At 51.3% G+C, this 22,904-nt stretch overlaps 1 long non-coding RNA gene across 1 annotated transcript; it reads left to right on the top strand.

Moving 5' to 3' along the window:
* Positions 1-15,744: 15,744 nt before the first annotated feature.
* On the top strand, positions 15,745-22,337 carry LOC309576376. Its single transcript, XR_014226673.1, has 3 exons — positions 15,745-15,856; positions 16,344-16,421; positions 22,035-22,337. It is a non-coding gene; the product is annotated as an uncharacterized lncRNA (long non-coding RNA).
* Positions 22,338-22,904: the final 567 nt, after the last annotated feature.

The following is a 22,904-nucleotide window of genomic DNA, read 5'->3' as shown; positions in this document are numbered from 1 at the left end:
AGATTTTATTTAAAGTGAGGCTTCCTCTGCCTCTGATCTTGTAAAGTTTCTGTTGGCACAAGGAGCTCCCAGTGCACTTTCCTGCTTCCAGACTGAAACTGAGCAGGGGCTGAGCTCTCAGCAACAGATACCTCACCAACAGAACAGCAGGTGAATAGCATTTTACTAGGATAACCTTCTAGAAATAGGAGAACAATGTCTTTATCTGGGTGTTTTCAGCTGTGTCTGATGCTTTGAGGAGTAAAATTGTGGGCCTGTGCAAGATTAAAGCCATCTTCAAAGAGCAGGCCCTGAATGTGAGCAAGCCTGTGAACCAGCTAATACAGGTCTCTGCACCGGAGTGCAGCCCACTTGTAAATTCTTGTAGGATGTGCTGCTGAACCACTCCTGTTCTGTGGGAATGTTGTTTTCCAGAGGAGGGTGTGCTCAAAGTAATGTGCTCAAAAAGTTCATGTAATGGCTTTCTTGTTTAACTGCTTGAAGAAATCATCAGAGCCATCAATTCCTTTTCTCATTAAGGGATCCATCTGAATAGTTGCTCGAGTGCTTTACACCTGAAAGCAGGAGTAGTGACTTGTTCTGTTTCTCTTCAAGCTTCCAGCACACGTCCCATTGACTGCAAGGGCTTCTTAGGGAATGGCTCAGTGACTTCTGTGTGTTCTGGCCTTGGATGTTTCCAGGAATGAAGCATCCTCTCTGGGCAACCTGTGCCAGTGTTTCACCACCCTCATTGTAAAAAACTTCTTCCTTACAGCTAATCTAAACCAACCCTCCTGGAGTTTAAAACCATTACCCCTTGTGCTATTTCAACAGGCCCTGGTAAAAAGTTTGTCCCCATCATTCTCAGGTACAGAAAGGCCACAATGATGTGGCCCGCAGAGCCTTCTCCAGGTTGAACAAGCCCAGCTCTCAGCCTTTCCTCATAGAAGAGCTGCTCCATCCCTCTGATCATCCTTATTCCTTGTTTAAAAAGAAGACAAACATGCCTGTAGAAGTTTTTCTGCTGACTATTTCCCCAGGAGCCTGAGAAGAGCAGACCTTGACTTTAGAATTGAGGAGAGTCTGTGCTCTGCAACATGGTTCAGTGCATGCCCATGGAAGTATTTCTGCAGGCATGGACATACATCTGCTGGATGGAAGCTGACCTTGCCAGGAAGCACAGCTGTGTTGGAGAACTGTGGGAAAATTGGAGCACTGACACCACACTGCCTCGGCTGGCACCAAATCCAGGGGACTGGAGGTGGTTTTCAGTCTTTTACACTGCTCATGGCATATATAGGTAGTTAGAGAGAGTATTTATTTCCAATTTATTCAATTGAGATGTAACAGCAGCTTTAAAATAGCTCCAGGACAAGGAGTTCATGTAAACGCAAATAATATCCCTGAGTTTACCTACATTATTTCCTTCTCTGTTTGCAGACTGTGACACAGCATCCAGCTTGTAATGATCACACAGTAATCACTGCAAGAGTGAAAAGTACAGCTTGGTTTCCCCATCCTTGGCAGCTACAGTACTATAACAATACAAGGACATTTATTAGAAGCACATTTCTCTATTATCAGCTATAGATATATTCACATGCCTTCAATAGCACTGCATGGCCAGGTGCTCTGAGACCAGGGCTCAGCTCTTCAGCAGGTTTTTACCACTGTGAAGGGCAGAGTAAGAAATGCAGAAGCAACATCCAAGCAATGTGGGACATCCTCCCAAAGTGCAGGGGGTAGTGCTGGCAGCAGTGTCCTTGTAAAAGTCTGAGCCACCAAAGCCCTCCCTCTGCTCCTTCCCAAACTGGAAGCAGGTGCCTGGAAAGACCTTTCAAGCAAGTGCTATTAACCAGAAAAATCTGGGCCCTTCATGAGAATCACGTGAGCAGGGAAATCTTGCTGGAAAAATGTTGTCTGTCATCAAGTGAGGCTGGATAAACCAGGTACCAAGCACTAAATCTCTCTCTTCTGATTTGGAAAACCCCTGGGTTCTGGCATTTGGGGATGCAGCAATAACTAGCAACTAATTACCAAGAAAGAAAGAAAAGGGGGGGGGGGGGGAAGCCAAAAATGCTTCTTGCCCTTTTATTCTTTGCAGCAGACAGGTGAAAACTGTATTTTTCCAGCACTAGCTCTTAATTATTTCACCACTGCACATCCCTCTTGCACTGCAACTTAGAAATGTCAGTTTAATTCTCTTTTAATTGCCTCAGCTTTCAGGTACCTGGAAGAAGCCATTTTTGCCAACAGTTCCTGGGCTCAGAAAGCAGCTGATTGCTGGAGAAGCACTCAGTGCACCTCTGCTTTGGAAAAGGGCTCTCTGGAGAGGAGAGTGAGGAGTGCAAATATTTTTGAAATTACTCTGTAATTCCCTCCTCCCGTGTGCTCTGTGTTTGTGTGGATTTTGTGTTTTGCAGTGCTCATCTGGCTGGCAGAACAGGAGGCTCCGGGCTTTAATTTGTGTGCGTTTGAGACTCTTCAGGCACAAGGCAAGGAGGCCTCTGAGGCACCTCCACTCCCAGGGCCATTGCTGCAGGGACCTGGATTTTAGAGCAGGAGGGGATGTTAGGCATGAGGAGCAGGGCACCTGGGTAGCTGTTACTTAATGGAGCTGGGTTTGTCTTTGCTCACATTGATTCATGCTTAGATCTGATCTCCTTTCTCCTTCTTCTAATGGCTACAACATTTATTTGAAAGCACGGATTTTTTTTCCTGCCCTCTGTTAACTCTTTTCCTGCTCTTACAGAACAATCAGGAAACACAGTGCACATGTTACGAATTACAGAGGTGCTGGGGCTCTGTCAGCTCTCAGATCTGGTGGCTGTTTCTGCTGATGGCTGAGGCGCTCCCATTTGCAATGGCAGGCAAGCACTCCTTCCTCCAGAGATCCTACAGAATGATGCCTGCACCAGGGCAGCTCTCTAGGAGGGGAACTGGACGCAAAACAATGGGGTCTCGCATCAAACAAACCATCTTGTGCCACAAGTCACGAGGACTTGGTGTCCCCGCATCCCTTCCCCCCTCCAGGCAGCGCCTTTCTGCTCTGCCCACACACTGCACACACTGCAATGCCCCAGGAACCAAAAGGCTTTGGACTTAAGGATTTCCCCCCACAGCAATGACTACAGTGCACTGAAAAGAACAAGCACTTCTGATTTATTAATTCAGTCCTTTTATTTCAACAAAAGCATATATCAAACCTGTTCTAATTTAGCAACAGCTACAACTCAACTGACTAAGGAACATATTTCAGAGGAACATATTCCAGACCTAGTGTTGAATAATATTATCTATCAGAAACAAAAAGAGCTTCCTACCACAATAATACTGTTTCCCTAAATTCTAGTAGGGAGCACTGCTGATATCTACCCCTACTTTCATCTACAGGATTTAACTCTATTAATACTCCTATTTTTACTCCTCACATTCTATAATAGCATCAGCAGTTGTAATGGCACCTCAGTCATGAGCCTTCTGGCTCTCCAGCAGATCGACACAGCCACCCAACTGGGTGTCGTCTGCAAAATGACTGAGGGTGCCCTTGATCACCTTGTCCAGGTCATTGACATCCACGAAGGTATCAATGCCATAATCAGGGTTTTAGTTACTCAAACCAGAACCCTGACTTGCTTTGGGACTTGCTTTTCCTCATCTGGTTTCCCAGTATGGTCCATGTGATGGAAAAGAGAACGATGGTCTTTGACTGGGGCCTTGCCAGACTGCTGTATAGGCCTTTAAACTCGATGGGATGGGCAAGTACACATGCGGGAGAGACCCAGAGGTGCTCTCTTCTTCCTCAGTGCTCCAGCTCAGGTGTCTTCTGCCCATGCTGTGGACAGCCCTGGCACGCTTCAGACAGTCCTGGGTTCCTTGGAGCCAGGAGCCCTCCTCAGTTGGTGGCAGTGACAGGCGTGGCTCTGCCCCTGCCCCCTGCCCACTGAGAGCTTCCAGCTGGCTTGGCAAGGGGCTGAGGTGGCAGTGGTCCAGAATCAAGCCTGGAGTCGAGGCCTTTGTCCTGCTCCAAGGGGCTCTGCTGGGCAGAGCTGGGGCTTGGCCTGTGGCTGTTCACGGTGGGAGGTTGCCATGCTCTGCCCAGGCCTCGCGAGGCCTCACAGGGAGCCTCTCTTCTTCACTTCTCCAGCTCTGGTCTCTGTCTTGTTCACCTTGGGACAGCTCCTCAGGGCTGTCCACTTCCCCGTCTGGCTCCAGGCTGAAGCAGGCCTTCGTCTCACTCTCTGGTATTGGCAGGACTTCCCCCATTGCTGCCCCTGCGCCCTGCCAACCGAGAGCTTCCAGCGGGCTGGGTGAGGGGCTGTGGGCGCAGCAGGGGCTGTGCAGGGCAGCTGCCCAGCTCCCTACCCCTGCTGCGGGGGCCATTGCTGCCATCCCTGCCTCCATGTCCTGATGCAGGTCCCGCTGTGTTGCCAGCCGGTGGCCTCGTCGCCGTACCACAGCCGCGATTCTGCTCAGGGTGGCATGGGCACCGTGCCGCAGCGAGTGCAGCAGAGCCCAGCCATGGCCCCTGGGGCTGTGCGGGGCCGCTGCCCGGCTCTCTGCTGCTGCCGCCTGCGCACCAGAGGCAGCAGAGGCTGCTGTCTTTGCCACCTCTCGGGCCTCAGCAGTAGGACACGCAGGCTGCTCTTTGTCTTTAGGAGCTCCAACCAGGGCAGCAGCTGCTGGCTGGGTGTCTATGGGAGCTGCCAGGGCACAAGATGTGCTGGGCAGGTTGTCATCTCCCTCTTCCTCCAGCGGCGAGCCGGGCTCCACCTGGAGCTGCGGATAGCGGGGGTTGACCCAGATGGTGTGGATCATGATGAAATCCCACTTCTCCTCTGACAACTCTTCAATGTTCCCCTCTTCCCCTTTGTCAGCTGATCTTCGTTTTGGGGACAAAGCCCTAAGAGTCCTGTGCCATTGCAAGGCTCCAGGGGTTTTGGTTCATAAATACGGGACATATAGATGCTCTCTTCCCCACTGCTGCTGCCTTGGGCCTCTGTGGACCAGTCCCCCTCCTCCCTCTGCAGCTCTGCCAGGAGTATCCTCGCTGCTGCCGTTGCCCACTGCCTGCGAGCTTCCACCTGGCCTGGCGAGGGGCTGGGGGGTAAGTCACCCAGAGTCATTTCTGAAATTGAGGCCTCTGCCCCACTCTGAGGGGCTCTGCTGGGCAGAGCTGGGGCTTGGCCTGTGCCTGGGCACGGGGGAAGGTTGCCGTGCTCTGCCCAGGCCTCGCGAGGCCTCACAGGGAGCCTCTCTTCTCCACTTCTCCGGCTCTGGTCTAGGTCGTGTTCCTCCTGGGACAGCTCCTCGGGGCTGTCCAATTCCCCGTCTGGCTCCGGGCTGAAGCACCCCTTCTCCTCACCCTCTGGTGTTGCCACGACTGCCCCCACGGCTGCCCCTGCGCCCTGCCCACCGAGAACTTCCAGCGGGCCGAGCGAGGGGCTGGGGGCGCAGCAGGGGCTGTGCGGGGCAGCTGCCGGGCTCTGTGCCTCTGCTGCGGGGGCCGTCGCTGCCGTGCCTGCAGCCGTGCCCTGACGCAGGTCCTGCTGTGTCGCCAGCTGGTGGCTGCCTAGCCGGATCACAGCCGCAATCCAGCTCAGGATGGCCCGGGAGCCGCGCCGCAGCGAGCGCAGCAGAGCCCAGCCATGGCCCCATGGGCTGTGCGGGGCCGCTGCCCGGCTCTCTGCTGCTGCCGCCTGCGCGCCAGGGGCAGCACAGGAGTCACGGTGCTCCTCAGCTTCCTGCGGGGCTGCCCGTGACTCACGCTTGGACATCTTTACAAAGGACGAGAAGGATGAGGATGGGGTGGCCCTCTGGACTGGAAATGGCCCCCCTGGCACAGCAGCTCCCTCCACATCGGCAAGCCCGGGCCCGGCCTCGGCCCCGAGGCAGCTGCGTGCCACCCCATCCCTCACCTTCTGCCTCTTCCGAAACATCAGCCACGTCTTCTTGGGCTGCACGTCGGTGCTCGTCTCCTCGTCCGTGGACATCTTGGAGTCGCTCCGACGCTGCCGTCCTCCGGGGAGATGCTGTCTCCTGCCGGAGCTGCTCTCCTGGGAGTGGGCACCCCCGGGCTCTTTGCGCCCTTTTATACCCTCCTGGTCAGGGCACGGCCCCAAGCATCGCAAAGAGCTCTGGGCACACGCAGCCCCACAGCACAAAGGGGAACGGTTGGGGTGAGGTCCCAAGTGTCCCAAAGGGCTCTGGGCACAGTTAAGGTGTCCATCATTTCCTCCTTTATAATGCAGAGTAAAACACAGTTCAGGAGGCAAAGGAAAAACATCCGGAAATGAGCTGTTGGAATACAATTTCCAGAACAGCTGAAATGTTCACATCGATCCAATCGAAACTGGGAAATGACAAGAGAAAAGAACGGTGAACATTCCAGTGGTTGAGGGTAGGCTTAGATGGCCTGTTGAGAAGGAATTGTTCCCTGTGGGGGTGGTGAGGCCCTGGCACAGGTTGCTGTGAGAGAAGCTGCAGCTGCCCCCGGATTACTGGAAGTATCCAAAGCCAAAGCCAGGCTGGACAGGGCTTGGAGCAACCTGGGGTAGAGGAAGGTGTCCCTACCCATTGTAGGGGGTGTCACTGGATGGACTTTAAGGTCCCTCCCAACCCAAAGCATTCCATGATTCCCTGATTCTCTGCTTCTACAAACTCCTGTGAAACCTTTAACCTCAGTGTGGAGAAGTCAAGTCCATCCTCCTTAGAGATCCAAAGGATAACATTTAATATATTTATGGAGGTTAGAATTTTGTCATAGCCATGGAACAGAAGGCGATTCCTCCAAGATGAAATACTGGTGGCTTATAGGGCTGGATTGAAAACAGAAAGGCGTGTGAGAGGGAAAATGTTGATGTTTGAAATGAGTGAGGACTGTAATACTTGAGAGAATTAAATTTGCACAGAAAAGAGCACTAAAATCATTTTGGAGCCATCGATCTATTCTTTCCAGGTAACTTTGAGGCCTATAACATGCAGCTAGAGCAAGAAGACAGAGAGCATTTCCTAGGAGAGAAAAAATTATAAAGTAAATTGATATTTGGCTCTTAGTGCATCTACTTTATCTTAATAGACAGATTAACAGAAGTACTTGAAAGCAAACTGACCAAAGCAACTTTGTAGTTTATAAAGAAACACATTTAAGAGGGAACAACAGTATTTGCTTCTCTGAAGGTTAAACAGGTTACAGACTAACACATGGGGGTTTTTTCCCCTCTGGGGTCTAATAGTCAAAGCCCACCTCTCTGCAGTCATTGGCTGCAGTCAATGATAGCAGAGAGTTTTATTTGGAAATATAATACCAGTGTGAGTTTTATTTGGAAATATTTAGAAAGCTCCAGGTGTACTCAGCAGCTTTTCATCAGAGACCTCCTGCAGACACTTTGAGGGCATACTTTAGGAGAAATCCTCCTCCTGTGTATGCCCATATGGCGTTGCTGGTGATTTCCAGGTGTTCTAAACAGGAAAAGTCCTGTTCCAAGGCATCCCTCAGCACAGGCTTCCCAACACAACCCCCAAGGAAGGGATCATGTGAAGAAAGGACAGTTCTCTAGTCCCACTGCCATCCCCCATTCTCCCTGTGCCTGAGTTAGCCTATATGGAAACCACCAGCTGGTGATGAGGTCCACTCAAGGTCCGCAACAGATGCATTTCAGGCCATTTTATCTTGGACCAAACTTCCTCCCATCTTGGAGACCAAATACCCATGAAGGGCTGGAGTATTTCAGTGTCTCTTTGGCTTTAGTTGAATTCAAAAGGTTTCCTTTCTGAGGTGATTAGAAGTAAAAGACTGAAAACCCTTGAAAGTGTGCCTTCTCCTTGTGGGATCTTTTGTCTAAGAATACCAGAACTGATTCATCTTATAAAAGGTACGAACTGCTGAATGTTCTGAATTGCAGTGAAGTCTTGGCTGAAGCTGGTTTGAGATGTGATTGTGGTCAGGATCCCCTTAGGGCCAGATGTGAAATAATATCAACTGGGACTGTAAGCTTAACTTAATAGAGGCACTGGCTAAAGGAGTCAGTCTTTAAATGCTTATGACTATTTCACCTCCCTGCCTGCTGCTTATATGGGCACAGGTGCAGTTACAGGTGCTTGAGGCAAAGCACGCTGGGCAGATTCCTGTTGCCATTCCCACCTTCCCGCAGGACACTGGTAGAACGTGGTTGTTTCTGTCACAAAGTGGTTTTCACGGCCTGGACTCCCTGGCCTCAGAGTATAAGGAAAAATGAGGAGGTTCACAGCTCCTGAATGTGAACAAACAAAGACAAATGAAACCAACCCCTCCCGCCGCCCGCACTCTCCTCAGGCTCCTCCGTTCCCGCCTCCTGCCCTGAGGGCCGCGGGGGCGGGACAGCGTCCTGTGGGCAGCGCCTGGATCGGCCGGGCAGGGCCTGGATCATCCCGTGGGCAGCGCCTGGATCGTCCCGTGGGCAGCGCCTGGATCGTCCCGTGGGCAGCACCTGGATCGTCCTGTGGGCAGCGCCTGGATCGTCCTGTGGGCAGCGCCTGGATCGTCCCGTGGGCAGCGCCTGGATCATCCCGTGGGCAGCACCTGGATCGTCCCGTGGGCAGCGCCTGGATCATCCCGTGGGCAGCACCTGGATCGTCCCGTGGGCAGCGCCTGGATCATCCCGTGGGCAGCGCCTGGATCGTCCTGTGGGCAGCGCCTGGATCATCCCGTGGGCAGCGCCTGGATCGTCCTGTGGGCAGCGCCTGGGTCATCCCGTGGGCAGCGCCTGGGTCATCCCGTGGGCAGCGCCTGGATCGTCCCGTGGGCAGCGCCTGGATCGTCCCGTGGGCAGCGGCTGGATCCTCCGGGCAGCGGCTGGATCCTCCGAGCAGCTCCTCGATCCTCCGGGCAGGTCTTGGACCCTCCGAGCAGCTCCTGGATCCTCTGGGCAGCACGTGGATCGTCCCGGCACCTCCTGCATCTCCCGGGCAGTCCTTGGATCCTCCAGGCAGTTCTGGATCCTGTGGGCAGCCCCCGTTTCCCTCCCAAACACCCACTATCCACTCTTTGAACATAGTGATTTCTCAAATCTATACAGCTGGTGAGAAACCTCATAAAGGTGTGTGATTGTGAAAAGTTAAGATTCCTGCAGGAGGAGATGAATGGCAAAAGCATCATCCACCTTCCCTCAGCCCAGGCTGGTGCTGACAGCATCCATAGCATGGGGGTAGCTCGTGTCCCCTTCCTGAGGGAATGTTTCCCTTCAATTCCTCATACTTAAAGTCAGAACAAAGGGTGGAGAGAAATAGGACATAAGGGCTACATGTTTACCTCCCTTGGATAAGCTCACTGCTCCCTGCACATGGGGGAGATATCCCCAAGCACAGGACTTCATGCATGTTTTTAAAAGCTGAGGCTTTGTGACCCTACTTGAGATGAAACTGTTTCCTGGATCCACCAGTAATGCCACCAAACATGAGAGTGTCAATCAGGGAGCACAGGTACAAACGCAAATCTGCCCTGTATTTTCCAGGTCTAGTTGGCTGTGCTCAGTCCTTGAAAATCAAGATACGGAGTTGCCGAAAGCTCAAGAAGTGGATGGATTTTTGCCTGCACTAATAAAGTGGCTGCTCTACTCAGATGTTCTTAAAGGACTGTGACTTTAAAATATAGAAATATTTTCACTTGTTTAGTGGCTTGGGCTGCCTTCCATTTCTTGGGAAGTTTAATGTAGATTCCCTCAAAGAACAAGGGGTTTTTTAGGGAAAATACCTGGGTTTTACAAAAATAGAAGAGTCTCAGAGCCTCTGGAATCTCTTAGGTGATCCAAAATTCAAGTTGTTCATCCCTTTTGGCCCAGTGAAAGGACTGTCATGAAATTTAATCTCTGACATGCAAAGCCACTGCTACCAGCAAGGAAGTCCTAGAAAACTTTCTATTAGGGGCCAATGTCCTCATTTGAGATACTTCAGAACACAAAGATAGATGATTCCAAAGCTCCGCATTATCCAATTCTATGCTCCTGAAATGAAGGTGTTAAAAGAGAAAAAGGTTCATTTTGTAATTGTGTCAGGGCCTGAAGTCGTGTCTAAGGCTGTGCCATCTTTGGTCCCCTGTTGTGCATGTGACCAGATAATGAAGAAAACTCAATGAAGAAAATCTTCTTGTCTAACTGGTGGGAATTTGACCCTTGAGAGGAACAATGGATTGGTCAATCGATGGGAACTTAACCTGTGAAAGAGGAACAACACACACTGGAGCTGTTGTCAGCATGGAGGGGGTATCATGAGCTGTTGTGGCCCCATCTCACACTCTGGCCAAGCGTGAGATGCTGTCATAACTGGAAAAATTCCAGTGCAGAGGAGAAGATCTAAGTTCTGGGGGGGAGTGGGATAGAAGGACAAGATGCCCAGCATTTCCATGTAGGGGACAGCCTGAAGGTGCCCTGCCTGCCGGCCCCTCCCGCCTGAGCATCATGCTCCATCTCCATCTCCTGCTCAGCCCTTCAGGCGTGGGGCGGGGCTTCGCCCGGCCATGGGAGGGGCCATTGACAAGGGGGCTGAGCAGGTGGCTCCCTCCCCTCTATTTGCTTTCCCCTCACTGCTCTGGCATTGTCTACCTCTCTCTTGACTTGCCTAGAAATGCCTACACTTGGTTTGCAGTGCCTTGCCTGCATGGAAGGCAAGCTAAAGAGTGGTGGGCAGGGCAAAGCAAAGCCAGCAAGTTGTAGGTAGGGCAAGGAAACCAGACGTAGGCAAAGGAAGCAAAGCAAGGGTAGGCTAGGAGAAACTAGGCAAGGTACTGAAGGCAAGGCAAGGCCAAGTGACTTGGAGTGCCTTTCCTTGAGAAGGCAAGGACATAGTGCCAGTGTTGCTGGAGCAGATGTTAAGGTACCATGGGGAGGTGTAGTCTAGCAAGACATTTTTCTCCTGGCCCCTTCTGTGTTGAAGTAATTGTTGGATGTATGCAATACTGGAGGTGGTATGAAACTTTCACCTGCTAAGTTCCTGAACGAGAATGGCAATGCTTTTTCATGGGAAGGAAATCACATAGCCCCAGTGTTGGAGGTGCAGGTAAGAAGCTGCCTCGTGGAGGTGTGGGGCGGCAGCAACTTTCTGTCCTGTCATATTTGATGTGCAAGCACTGCCTCAATTCATACAATTTGGAGTCGGTATCCATTTTTGGAAGGTGGTCTCTGGAAGGATTCAATTTGGCATGTGGTTTCCACTTCTCAGAGGTGACTTTCTGAAATTTTGGCAGGACACTCAGCTATGCTGAGTCTTGGTGTGCAGCTGATCTAGTGCTCCAGGCAGGTAATGCCCAGTAACAGTGTTCTGGCACCTTTGTATGGGATCAGTCCCTGGATGTTTTGTGTTTTGGAGGAGGGGATGCCATTTCTTTTGAGATGTGCTTATAGTTCCTCTCTTTGGCAAAGAAAGCAAGTTTGGATCCGCACATTGAGTGCTCTTTGTGAATTTTAAAGCTTTTGCCAACAGGCACTTCTCTGGGTTAGAGCTGTTGAACCACCAGTGGGATTGCAAATGCCAAGCTTGTTATCCCAGTACCTTTAGTGTGTGAGCAGTCCCTGGTGCCGTTGTCTTGGGATCCTGACTCTGGGGGAGTGAAGGCTCAGGATGGTGCCTAGAGCTGAGAAGGAAAGTGCCGAGAGCAGCATGTGTGCTGCTAGTTTGAGGGGTGCAGCTGAAGCTGTAGGCAGCAAGAGCTTCCTCAGCTGGCACTGTTTTGAGCTCTGTTTTTGCCAGATGGTTTCAAGTTGGTGGCCGGACTCCACGAGAGGGAAAAGATTTGTTAGGGCAAAGGAGTTCGTGTTGCTCTTTGAGTGTGGTGCAAAGAAGAGTCTGCACTTGGAAGGGGAAGATGAGGGAAATCTTTTTGTCCTGACACCGTTGATTTGAGCGCAGGGACGTTTGCAACTTGCCTCTGCCCTTGGAGTGGTTTCGAGCAGTGCCAGGTGCTTGGCCTTCTTTTGCAAGTCCTCAGCGCCATCGTGTGCTTGTTTCCATGAGCGCTGACAGTGCCGGGGAAAAAGCCAAGCGCTTGGCTGGCGCGGCCCGAGTCATGTGCGAGCAGTTGGTGGAAGAGCTCCGCTGTGCATCCTGCCTCTTGGAGACTGACAGAATGTGATCCTGCATCTAGCGGCGAAAGAAGAAGGCATCTTTTCATTGTTGGCTGTGCAGTTTCTAGGCTGCAAAAGAAAAGACAATTCCAGCACGGCCTCTTTCTTTTAGAACCTTTTCTGTGCAATCAGCTGCTCAACATGTAACTCGCACCCACTGAACTGCATCAAACTCCCTGGAGATATGCACTTTCTCTCAAGCTCTATGTACCATCCTACCCTCTCACTCACACAGATCCCAAACCCCCTTCAAAACATCCAGCAGCTGCTCCCAAAGAAAAAGTCCTAGAACAAAAAGACAGAGCTGGCCTTCATCTTCCCTTTGCAGTCTCTAAACTAGACGAAACAAAATAGTGATCTGCACATTCTCTCAAAGTGGTGGAGTCCACAGCTAAAGAGAAGCATTTCCACCTGCAGTTCGGACTGAGAGATGTGCCAGGAGAGAAAGCATTTGTTGACCTTCCCTCTTGCCTGTAAAGCGTGATCTGCTATATGCCACTGCAAGTGTCACTTTAGTATGAGGTATAACTGTCTTGGAGGCTCAGTTCCTCAGCCACTGGCTACAGATGTACACCGTGGACGAGAAGTGATCGGCATGGAAGGAGGAACAAAACAGCAGAGCCTTGCACAAGCACTAGGAGGAAGAATTGGCATCATAGCCTGAGGCGCTCCCGTTCTCTCCTTCACATGCATTTTATCCACTTTTGGTTTTTTCCTGATGCGCTTGTGTTCCGCTGCTCAAACTTCCCAGCCCACGTTTCTTTGGATCCCCTACCAACACAGCCTGTCAACATGTGAACTGCCTCCCTCCCAGCCAGGTGAGCTGTAAGACCGAATCGCAGCCCGTGTGTAACTTAAATCAATCAGGAAAGACCACCGTGACCTATAGGTACCCCTTGGGCAGGCAAATCCCACAGGGAGCCCGAGGTTCTATCCCCAGCAGGGAGCAGAATGCAGTGGATGGACTCTGGCATCTGGGGGCCAAACGAGCCAGCCCAGATTCATATTCCCTGCTGCTGGCTCGGGCCAGCTACAATGGCTAATGGCAAGAGTGGAGGGCAAACAGATGTTCCAGCTGAGGGGTCTCTGCAGGGCCCTTCAACAAAGCAATTTTATTGTAGAGTGCATGAGTCCATTGCAATGCGGGTGCAGTAACATGGTCTGCCATATCTTTATCTTGCAGGCCATGAAGCCATCCAACCATGCCACCATCCAGAGCATTGTGAGAGCTGTCGGAGTTGTCCCCGGCACTCCTGAGCCTTGCTGTGTTCCTGACAAAATGTCTTCTCTTAGTATCTTATTCTTCGACAAAAACAAAAACATGGTTCTGAAGGTGTAGCCCAACATGACAGTGGAGTCCTCTGTGTGCAAATAACACCTTGTGAGGCCTTTTGGCAATGCCAGGGTGATCACTTGCTGTTTGGGGAAGGGGGGTGGACAGGGGTCTAATCATACCTACTTGATGTTTGCACTGCCAATGCATTTCCTTTGGACAAAAAAGAGAAAATGTAAAGAAATCCAAACAATGAGAATGAAAATGGAATGGACTCCAAATAACAATTCCAAGGAAAGTGAATACGATCTTCATTCATCTGTGATTTTGACTGAGACACAAGCCGTGGGAATGGGACCTGACCGTACCTGTTGAAATCGAGAGGTGAAGGAAGAATTTGCAGATTTTTGAGACTGCCCGAAGGACATAGTGATCTATTTTTGTACAAGACTTTGGAAGCAGCACAATTTGTTAATTCTTATCTCTGTTCTTATGGTGACTAATGGCGGGGAGAGGTTAGAAATGTAATAGTCTTCATTTTAAAGCTAAGTTTCTTGCCTTAGGTTATAGAGTAGTACAGCAAGGAGGCAAAACAAATCTGACATCCTAAAAGTGTAGATAACCCTACCTGAACATGCATCTCCTTGGTACGTTACCCACCTTGTGAGCGAGTTCCTTTTCATCGACATGTTCTTTGTAAGTCAGGATTTTGGAGCTCGGCATCCCTGGGCAGAAGAGCTCAAAACAGGACTGCTGAGTACATAACTCTGATTTCTTAAAGGCTCAGTCTTTTCTTTCATGGAAAACTTTTCCTGTTATGGAAGATCAGCAGGCCAGGGGTGTGAAAATACCACACTCAGTGAAGTGTCCGAGTGACTTATTCACAACATATTCTAGAACACGCTTGCAAACGATCTGTGGGTTGTCTGCCTGCAAGGACGTTGTAGCCAGGTTGTGGAGTGGCCTCTTCTCCCAGGTAACAAGCGAGAGGACCAGAGGTCATAGCCTCAAGCTGCACCAGAGGAGGTTCAGGCTGGACATTAGGAAGAATTTCTTCATGGAAAGGATGGTCAGGCAGTGGAAGGGACCGGGGAGGTGGTGGAGTCACCCTCCATGGAGCTGTTGAGAAAAGGACTGGACAGGGCACTCAGTGCTCTGATTTAGTTGGCAAGGTGATGATCGGTTCTTCCATACTCTGGGGGCCCTGAACTCATCAGCAGCAGAGTGTCACTCCCGGGGCAGGGCTGGTCCCAAAGATTGGCACCCATGACTGAGGAGGACAGGCTTGTGAGTTTGCAGGAGACTGATGGGTTGTTTAGTGGCTCCTTTTTCCTTGTAGAACCAGCATTTTTAAATGATTTCTGGTGAAAGATTTATCTGTGTACAGACTGTCGATTAAAAAAAAATTTAAATCACCCCCAGAAAAGTTATTCTGTATATGAAAAGAAACTTTTACAGATTATTCTAACTTATTTTGTATCTGTGGCCCTCCTAATGTATCTTTCTCTATCTCAGCACTCTTTAAACCATGCAGTTTTCTCTGTCAGTGCAAAGAGGAAGCACCAGGACTGTGGTGGAGCTCCAAAGGACAGGTGCGACCTGTCAAGTGTGAAGGGCATGTTTCACTACTGATGGATAAGCTTGTCTGATCTGTATGGTTTTCCTTCAGTAATACGGACATTCTGCTAGGAACTCTTGGAGAAATATAAAATAAAATCACTTTTTAAAATGAAAATCCATGTTTTCTTGTGCGGCATTCAGATGTTTCCAAGAACATTAAAGTTTTCCCCATGTTCATCGCTCTGGAACCAGTCCAGTGCTCATTCCTGAGGCCACTTTGCAATGGTTGTTGGAAAGGATGAAGGTACGTGGGTGGTCCTGCGGCCCGGGTGCCGTGGATTCGGTTCGAGGTGGGCAGGTACAGCAGGAGGAAGGTACCGCGGTTACAGGACGGGTCCAAGGCCCGAGGGGGTCAGTGGACAGGGACACATCCTCTGGGGATAGCGTTATGTGCCACAGCAGGAACCCTCCTGCTTCAAGGTGTCTCCAGGGGAGCAGCAGCTGCGGGAGTGGAGGGGCCGCAATGAGGACTGGGGCTGGGGGGTACAGGCAGCTGCTGCGGTGGGTCTGTGAGTCTCACCGCGGCGCAGCCGTGCCCGCCGCCCCCCGGGCCGCTCTCCCCGCAGCCTCCGGGCCGCTCTCCCCGCCGCGGGGTCCCGGGGAGGGGAGGAGCCCCTGCCCAGCCGCCGCCCTGTGTCACGTAGCGGTGACAGCGGTGAGCATGCGCAGTGTTGTGCGAGGGGCAGCGCATGCGCATTGACGCGTCCTGTGGGGTGCAAGGGCGGGGCGGAGCCGGGCGGCGCTGCGCATGCTGCGGGCGCCGTTCCGCGGGGCCGGCCCGGCCGTGCGGAGCCGCCGCGGTGCCCGGGAGCGGCTTGGAAGCGCCAGGCGAGGGTTGTGGTGACAATGGAGGAGGGCGGCTGTTGCTGTGGCTGCAGCGGGGTGGAAAGTGAGCGGAGAACGGCGACGCAGCGTGTGCCGGGAAAAGACCCGAGGGGGGGCGGCCCCGGAGCAGAGCCGGGCGGGAGCGGGCGGCGGGGGCTGCGCGGGGTGAAGGCGGTCCCGGCGCGGGCGCGGAGCCGGGGAGGAGCTGCGGGGCTGGGGCTGGGGCCGGGGCCGGGGCTTGCGGGCGGCACGGCGGGACCTCCCTGCAGAGCCTTTCCTGGGAAACAGAACCTGGAGTTTGTCCCACCTCGGCCCCGTGGCAAGGGGCAGCGCAACCGAGGGGAGCAGCGCCTGAGCAGGGGCGGCAGTGTGCGGGCGCAGGGAAGACGCGGCTGGTGCTGGAGCGAGAACGTGCAGGTTTCTTACATTTAAATGAACGTGGAAAGCAGGGAGAGGTGGTATAAAAGCACCGGCTGCTCGGGCAGGTGAGACAGGACTCAGGGGAGGGAGTCGCTTTCCTGAGCTCCTGAAGTTCCACTTGACTCTCTCAGGAGCACTCGTGAGAAGTTTCCCATTTGGAATTGGGCTCCAAAAGGAAGGAACTTGAAACTGCTTCTTCTGATAAATCCGTAAGTATGGGAGGCCCTATGAAGCCCACGGGTGTAAGCAGACAATAACTCCCACGAGTATTTTAACTACTAAAAATAGCAACTTCTTTTTCTTCTGCACACAAACGACTTGGCTGTCCTGTGCAGGGTTCACTGAGGCTGTAAATTGCAATCCAGGGCATCTTCAGGCTCCTGGTGCTCAGAGCTGTGACGTTTGGTGTGCAGAAAACATCCCAGCGCGCCTGACTTGGATTTGGATGTGCATTTCTGCAGATCCTCAGAGTGGGAAAAGGCCAAGAGGGTGGTGGGAAGGGTTTTCTCCCAGGCCTGGGCATCCTCAAGACACCTCAAGGCCGGTTTTTAAATGTTGGTTTTCTTTTGTTTCCCAGCCCAGGGAAAAGCTGGAGAAAAGGTGGAGAGAGTGGCAAATGGGAATCCCATGTTTAGATCTACCCTTGGGTTCCAGTTCCTCCTGGGGGGTCTGTGCTGCCCAAAGAACAAAGGAAGGAGATGTTGGAGTACCTGTTTGTTCCCCTGTTGAGCTTGGAAGAGATGCTGAGGGTGAAATTCCAGGGAAGCTGTGCTTGCAGAGTGACTGGAGTGTGAAGCAGTGGCAGCTGTTTGCCGTGGGCCGGTTTCCCCCCTTCACTTGGGTTCCCTGGTATAACAGCTGGGGATGGGGTCAGTGGCTCTGACCCAGGAAGAGGTGACCGGCCCGGGGAGATGGTCCCGAAAGGAATCGCCTTCCCGAGGCCCGGTGTCTTCCCTCGGCTGCTGGCAGGAGGGCCCTTGCAGAGACTGTCAGCTCTTTAGTGATTATCAGCTCGTGATTCCAGCTCAGCTCTGCAGGGCGGCCTCCAGGCCAAGCCAGACCAGAGAGAGAGACAAGACACTCGTGTGGCTGGTTTTGCACAGAGGTAGCTTTATTGTGGGTCCCCTCCGACGAAGGGGAAAGCCAGGGACGAGAACCCTCTCTGAGCCACAGGGGCCAGAGGGCTTGCTTTTATAGGGATACAGGGGATTGGTAAAGGACCAATGGGTTACAGAGGATCTGGGATGGGTACAGGCCAGTGGGTTACGAAGGATCTGCATAGGGTCTCCTAAAGGACTGTGGGTCTGTCTTTTCTCACCGTGACCAAAGAAGTGGTTGCCTTTCCAGGGAGTTCTGCTGGGCGATTGCAAAATCTCTTATCTCAGCAGAGATCCCTCCAGGGCAGGGGCTGGGCATACCCCACACCCTGGCACTCCAGGTAATCCCACACTACCTTTGCTTTTGCAAGTGCTTTGCTGAAGGGTTTCTGAATGTCGCAGTGAGCTTTTCTGTTCCTGTTTATATGGAGGATCTGTTTCAGGAAATGTGTCTCATTGGATGGATGGATTCAGAAGTCCCTGTTACAGGTTAATTGCAGTGAAGAAAAGGAAAAGAAGCCAGTCGCCTGGACTGGGATGCCCCAGCCCCCTGCCAAGCACAGAGGTTGTTGCTGGGTATTTATTCTCCAGTCCTGTGTGCTCAGGCCTTGTTCTGAGCTGCTCAGCCATAAATGCCACTGCAAGAAGAACAGGAAATCCCACAGTTCCTGTGGAGAGTTTGTCTGCACTGACGTTGTGCTGCAGCCTGAACTGTGTCCTAAATGTTAGTTTTGAATTAATGCAAATGGTCCAGGATTGTGTGTTCGGGGTTGCTGGTTTAGGGATGGCCAGGTCTGGATTTGCATTTGTGGGCACTGAGTGTTCCTTGTGTCAGCTTTAGGTCTGGATTGGTGGGAATTGTTGGAGAAAAGAGAAGGGAATTGAAATGCACAGCTCCATTCTTGGAGAAATGGTGAGGATGGGAGAAAAGAGGGTGTGGAACTGCTGGGAGCTCCTGGAGTGAGGGAAAGGATCTGAGGATTGGAAGCAAAAGCTGTGGAACAAAGCCTGAAAAGGGGGCAGGGCAGGGGGGACACCATGGGGAAAGAGGGAAAGAATCCCTGCTCCAGGGATCCAGCAGGGGCCAGGGGCGGATCATTTTCCAAACACTGGCTCTTGGTGGAATCCTAATAATGAAGGTCAAAAGAAATCATTCCTTTGTTATTAGGTTTGGAACGAAACCAGGTGGGTGAGAGCTGCACCTACCTTGCTGCTGGCAGAGGAGGCAGAGCTGGGCCAGGGCAGCTCCTCCGTTGCGTGGGTGCAGAACTCGTGTGTTCCTCTTCCTAGGGAGTTCCAGGCTGCTGCAACTGTTTGGCTCAAGCCCCTGAGAGACGCTGGACTATTGCTGAGTGATGGCTCTGAGAGTTGCCCACTTGTGGAGGGCCAGGGTGCTGGGCCGGGTCCAGGGAAGGTTTTGGGTGTGGAATGGCCCGTGCGCGTGAGACGGGGAGGGGGGTGAACTCTCGCTGCCTGGAGGCTGCAGATGGGGCTTTGAAGGGGGTAAGAGGCAAATGCTGCAAGGAGAGATGGTGCCTCTTCTCCTGCTAATGGCCCTCCCTGACACAACTTGCACAAGTTGTAAAACTTTCTCTTCCCTTCTATGTTTCTCTAAGTGATCATTTCATACTTTGTTGTTGCTGTATTGCGATAGGTAGCAAGGACCAAAGGGCTGCATGGCTGCTTTCCGTCGCAGCCCCACGGTTCTGAAATAAACCCTGTGTACGCACGTAGGGGTGCATGTGTTTGCAGACAGGGTTCGTGCCGTCTTTCACTGCAGTCCACCCTGATGGGATCTGGGAAGTGGTCTGGGAAGGTCCCTGGATAACTTGGGCCTTCCTGGGGGTGGAACACCCACCTGTACAATAACGAGCTTCTGCTTCTATTTTCTTGTTCCTCCAGGTCCCCTGGAGTGCATGCTGTGACCCCCCCAAGCTTGCAGAGGCTGTTTGGGTGAGGGGAGGGGACTTGGAAAATCCAAGTTACGAGGACAGAAGGAGTTTAAATTGAGGGCAGAAGCTCGTCTTCCCTTATTGTCTGTGTTTGAACTGGTTGAGATTCCCCTTCACTTAGGATTTTAAGGGTATTGATTGAAGGAAAACCTGCCTTTTCTGCGGTGCTAGGGGTATCAATTGACCGGGAATCCACGTGTTCCATTTGAAATGGAAGGGGAGGGCACGGGTGTTTCCATTTTATGGGTTTGAATTGAGGGTAACACCCCCCTCCAACCCCCTCCCCTTCCGTCTTTTCATAATATTCATTCATAATATTCATTTGACTGCTCCAGAATGTACTGAATGGATGATGTGGGTTTAAAGAAGTCCCTGCCTTTTGCCCAGGCCTCTGGTAGCAGGCAGGCACGTTACGGAGGTGGCCAGCACGCCAAGAGCCGCTCTCATTCGTAAGTTCTTTAATGATGGCCGATTTGGTCTATTATAGAATGAATTATTTAGTGAATGGACACAAAACTAACAGATGTGAGACTTAAAAGAGACTATTACTACAGTAAGGAATAAGACAAAAGGGACCACTAGTATTATATGCACAGGGTTAAATGTACCATTAAATTTTCAGCTAGCTAAGAAATAGCAGAACTTAGGATCCAATGTCCCTTACCACCAAATGGTTGAAGAGGCACGCATTGAAATCCTTTCCCTCAATTTCTGGAGAAATGACCACGAAGTTGCGTCCGGGCTTCAGGGAGAAATTGTCTTGCCCGTTCCCAGGGAGCGTGTAAGAGACTTCTGCCTCCTGACAACCTGTACTACTTTTACAGTGTGAAACCAGGCCTTTTGGTCACCTCTGGTTTTTTATCTCTTCCCACAACTCTTAAGCTGGCAGACCTTTTGGTGCCAGGAGATGATACCTGCTGGGCCTTGCCTGCCTGGGTTGTCTCTCCTGTCTGCACCAGCCGCCTGTGGTAGGGAGAGGGGTGATATGCCCTGCCCCTGGGCTAAGTATGGATTTAAACGGGGCTGCGTGTTAGTGTTAGGAAGAGGCGTTTTTCATTCAGGCTGCCAAAATAAACACCTGTGAAATCCTAGCTCTGCATTGTGTGTAACATGTTTCTATTTCATATTTGTGTAATCACAAAAAGCAAGGAAAGAGTAAATGTGACTGGTTCCCACTATTGCACTGTGAAGGTTTTTGAAAGGCTGGTGTATTTATGTTCTATTTTTCCACTCCAGGCTTGGCTTTTTCCCTCCTTTTTCAGTGTCTGCTGCATTGGGTGTTCCAAGGAAGGCTGGATTCCTCAGCGGGAGTCTTAGGAATTGGTGCTAATTCTGCTTTTTCTGAAGGTGTATCCAAGGATGCTACCAGAATGGCTGTTTTCTCCGCTGAAAAGCTTTCCCTCTATGACATCAATGCATGCATGTGTTTTAATCATGTAGCCAGATGTACTAAGAATTGTACTTTCAATGCAAACACCTGCAGTAGGTTTCTGTTTGGTTTGTGTCTGTGAGAGGTGGGATTTGTGCTGGAGAGGTGCTCTTGAGTACAAAGGATGGAGTAAATCCGCTCCCTGGATGTGCAGTGAAGGACTGACTTGCAGGGAAGGGGAGCATTTATGAACTGCATCAATATTGCCCTGAAATTCTGGGTAGTTGGAGTTGGCTTGGGCCTGTCAGGGTGAGCCATAAGCAACCTGAGCAAGGCCCTGAAGCCTCAATGGATGTCTGAAACACTTGCACAGAAAGCCAAAACAGTAACGATTCCAGAGGAGAAGTTATAGGTGATTGCTTATGATTGGTGGGGAATTTCCTTGGCAATTATTAACCTTGGACATAGGGCATTTTGGAGGTGGAATTCCAGTTTCAGCCACAGGCACCTGGATGAGAAGGAGAGCTCTTTGCCAGAGGAAGGGAAGTATTCTTTTGCTACTTAGTGCTGTTAGTGAAGTGATCAGAAGAAAAGAGTGACTTCTTTTGGGATAGGCTTATTTATTATATGGATGATAAGCAAGTAAGGGGAATGAACTACATGGATAAGAAGCAGTAACAGAAATCAAGGTAGAAAGGCAATGCATCAAATCATTATTATGTATTCTAGTAGGGATTAGGAAGGGATACAACAGAAGTTACCCTAAAATGTTACTGTCATCCTGCTCTGTACTTCAGCTGGGGAGTCCCATTGCAGAGAAAGACCAGAGAAACCCTCCTGGTAACCCTTATGGGAATGATCCAGACTTGCTCCAAGTTGGTCTCACTTTGATATTGTTTCCTGTACAAGGGTATGTGATCACGTGTTTTGCTGTTCTTTTTTGTGACCTGGGGCTCTGTCACACCTGTCCACTGGCCAGGAGTCCAGGTATGTTGAGCACGGAGCTCCTGTTTTCCTAAAATTGCAAATCTGGATTTGAAAAGACATATGTCTTTGGAAGTGAACATAGAGTTCAACCTGATGTAGTGATCGACTTAGGTTCAGCTTAAAAAAGGCCCTACCAACATTTTATTGTATCTAATCCCTGCTTTCCCCTGCGTTTTAGTTCTTGCCTCTCGGCCCACTCTGTTTCACGGGGCTGTACACGGTAAAACACTTCCCTGTGTGCTTTCTGGGTTTGAGCTGCCCTGCCCCGGCACGTAGGGTCACGGTTAAGTAGAAGAGTTATAAAACTTAGTGGTTCATCTCTTTTTCATGGGTTTTTGGGCAGAAGACTTACGGGCCCGGTGTGGGAATAACTCCCAGCCCTCGGCGTCTCGTTGACCGCCTCCCGTTGTCTCGCAGGTCCCCGAGGCGGCTCCGGATCTCCGCGGTCACCGACGCTGCCGATTTTCCCGGCGCGCGCCGTTCGACGTCGAGGAGCGGCATCCAGAAGCTGTGTCGGAGCATCTCCATGGCTGGGATGTTTGGAGTAAGGGCTGCAGTCAGGGTGTAAGCTGAAGGGTGTGTGACTGTGTGTGTGTGTGCCTGTGTCTGTCTGCCTGCGAGAAGAGTGCGGGTGTGGAATGGTCCTAACCTTGTGTGTGTGAGTTTTGCCTTTCAGGCTTTTCAGCTGCTTTTTAAACTCAGAGTAAAAACAACCCAGCTGCGCTGTCTGGGGATGTTTTCCCTCCCGGCTGGGTTTGTTTATCTGGGACCCGGCCGGTCTGTGAGGTGCCGTTCATCGCCAGGGTTTGGGTGCCGACCGTGCCGGGGATTTGTCAGGCGGGATGATTTTGGGGCTCCCGGGAACCGCGTTCCCATGGGGTGCTCTCGAGACGAGAGCGAGGGTGGGTTTGTGTGTCAGCTGAAGGAGGTGTGTGGTGGATGAGTGTTTTCTTCTCCCTGTGCTGCTGTTGTTTTGGGTTTCCTGGAACAATAAAATGCAATGCATTTTCCAGAAATAGAACAATTGTTCCATTGTACTGATAGGGGGTTGGCTTGTGTTGCTCTGTGTTGGTGTTTGCTGCTGCACTTGCACATATTGCTCTGTATGTCAATTGGACTTTGACCAGTGTGCATATGGATTGTATTTGTGCTTGTGCTTGTGTATGTTGTTATTTCCACTTGCTTTGCTGAAGTGTAAATAAAAAACCCTCGTTCAATCAAGTTGAATAAACCCTAATAAAGATACCCCCCCTCCCCCCTTTTGGTTGCTCTCTTCCTTTGGTGTGG

The sequence above is a fragment of the Coloeus monedula genome (genome assembly GCF_965178545.1).
Source record: "Coloeus monedula genome assembly, chromosome: 9".
Taxonomy (NCBI): domain Eukaryota; kingdom Metazoa; phylum Chordata; class Aves; order Passeriformes; family Corvidae; genus Coloeus; species Coloeus monedula.
The sequence above is the reverse complement of the archived record's forward strand: the minus strand, read 5'-3'. Positions and strand labels throughout refer to the sequence as shown.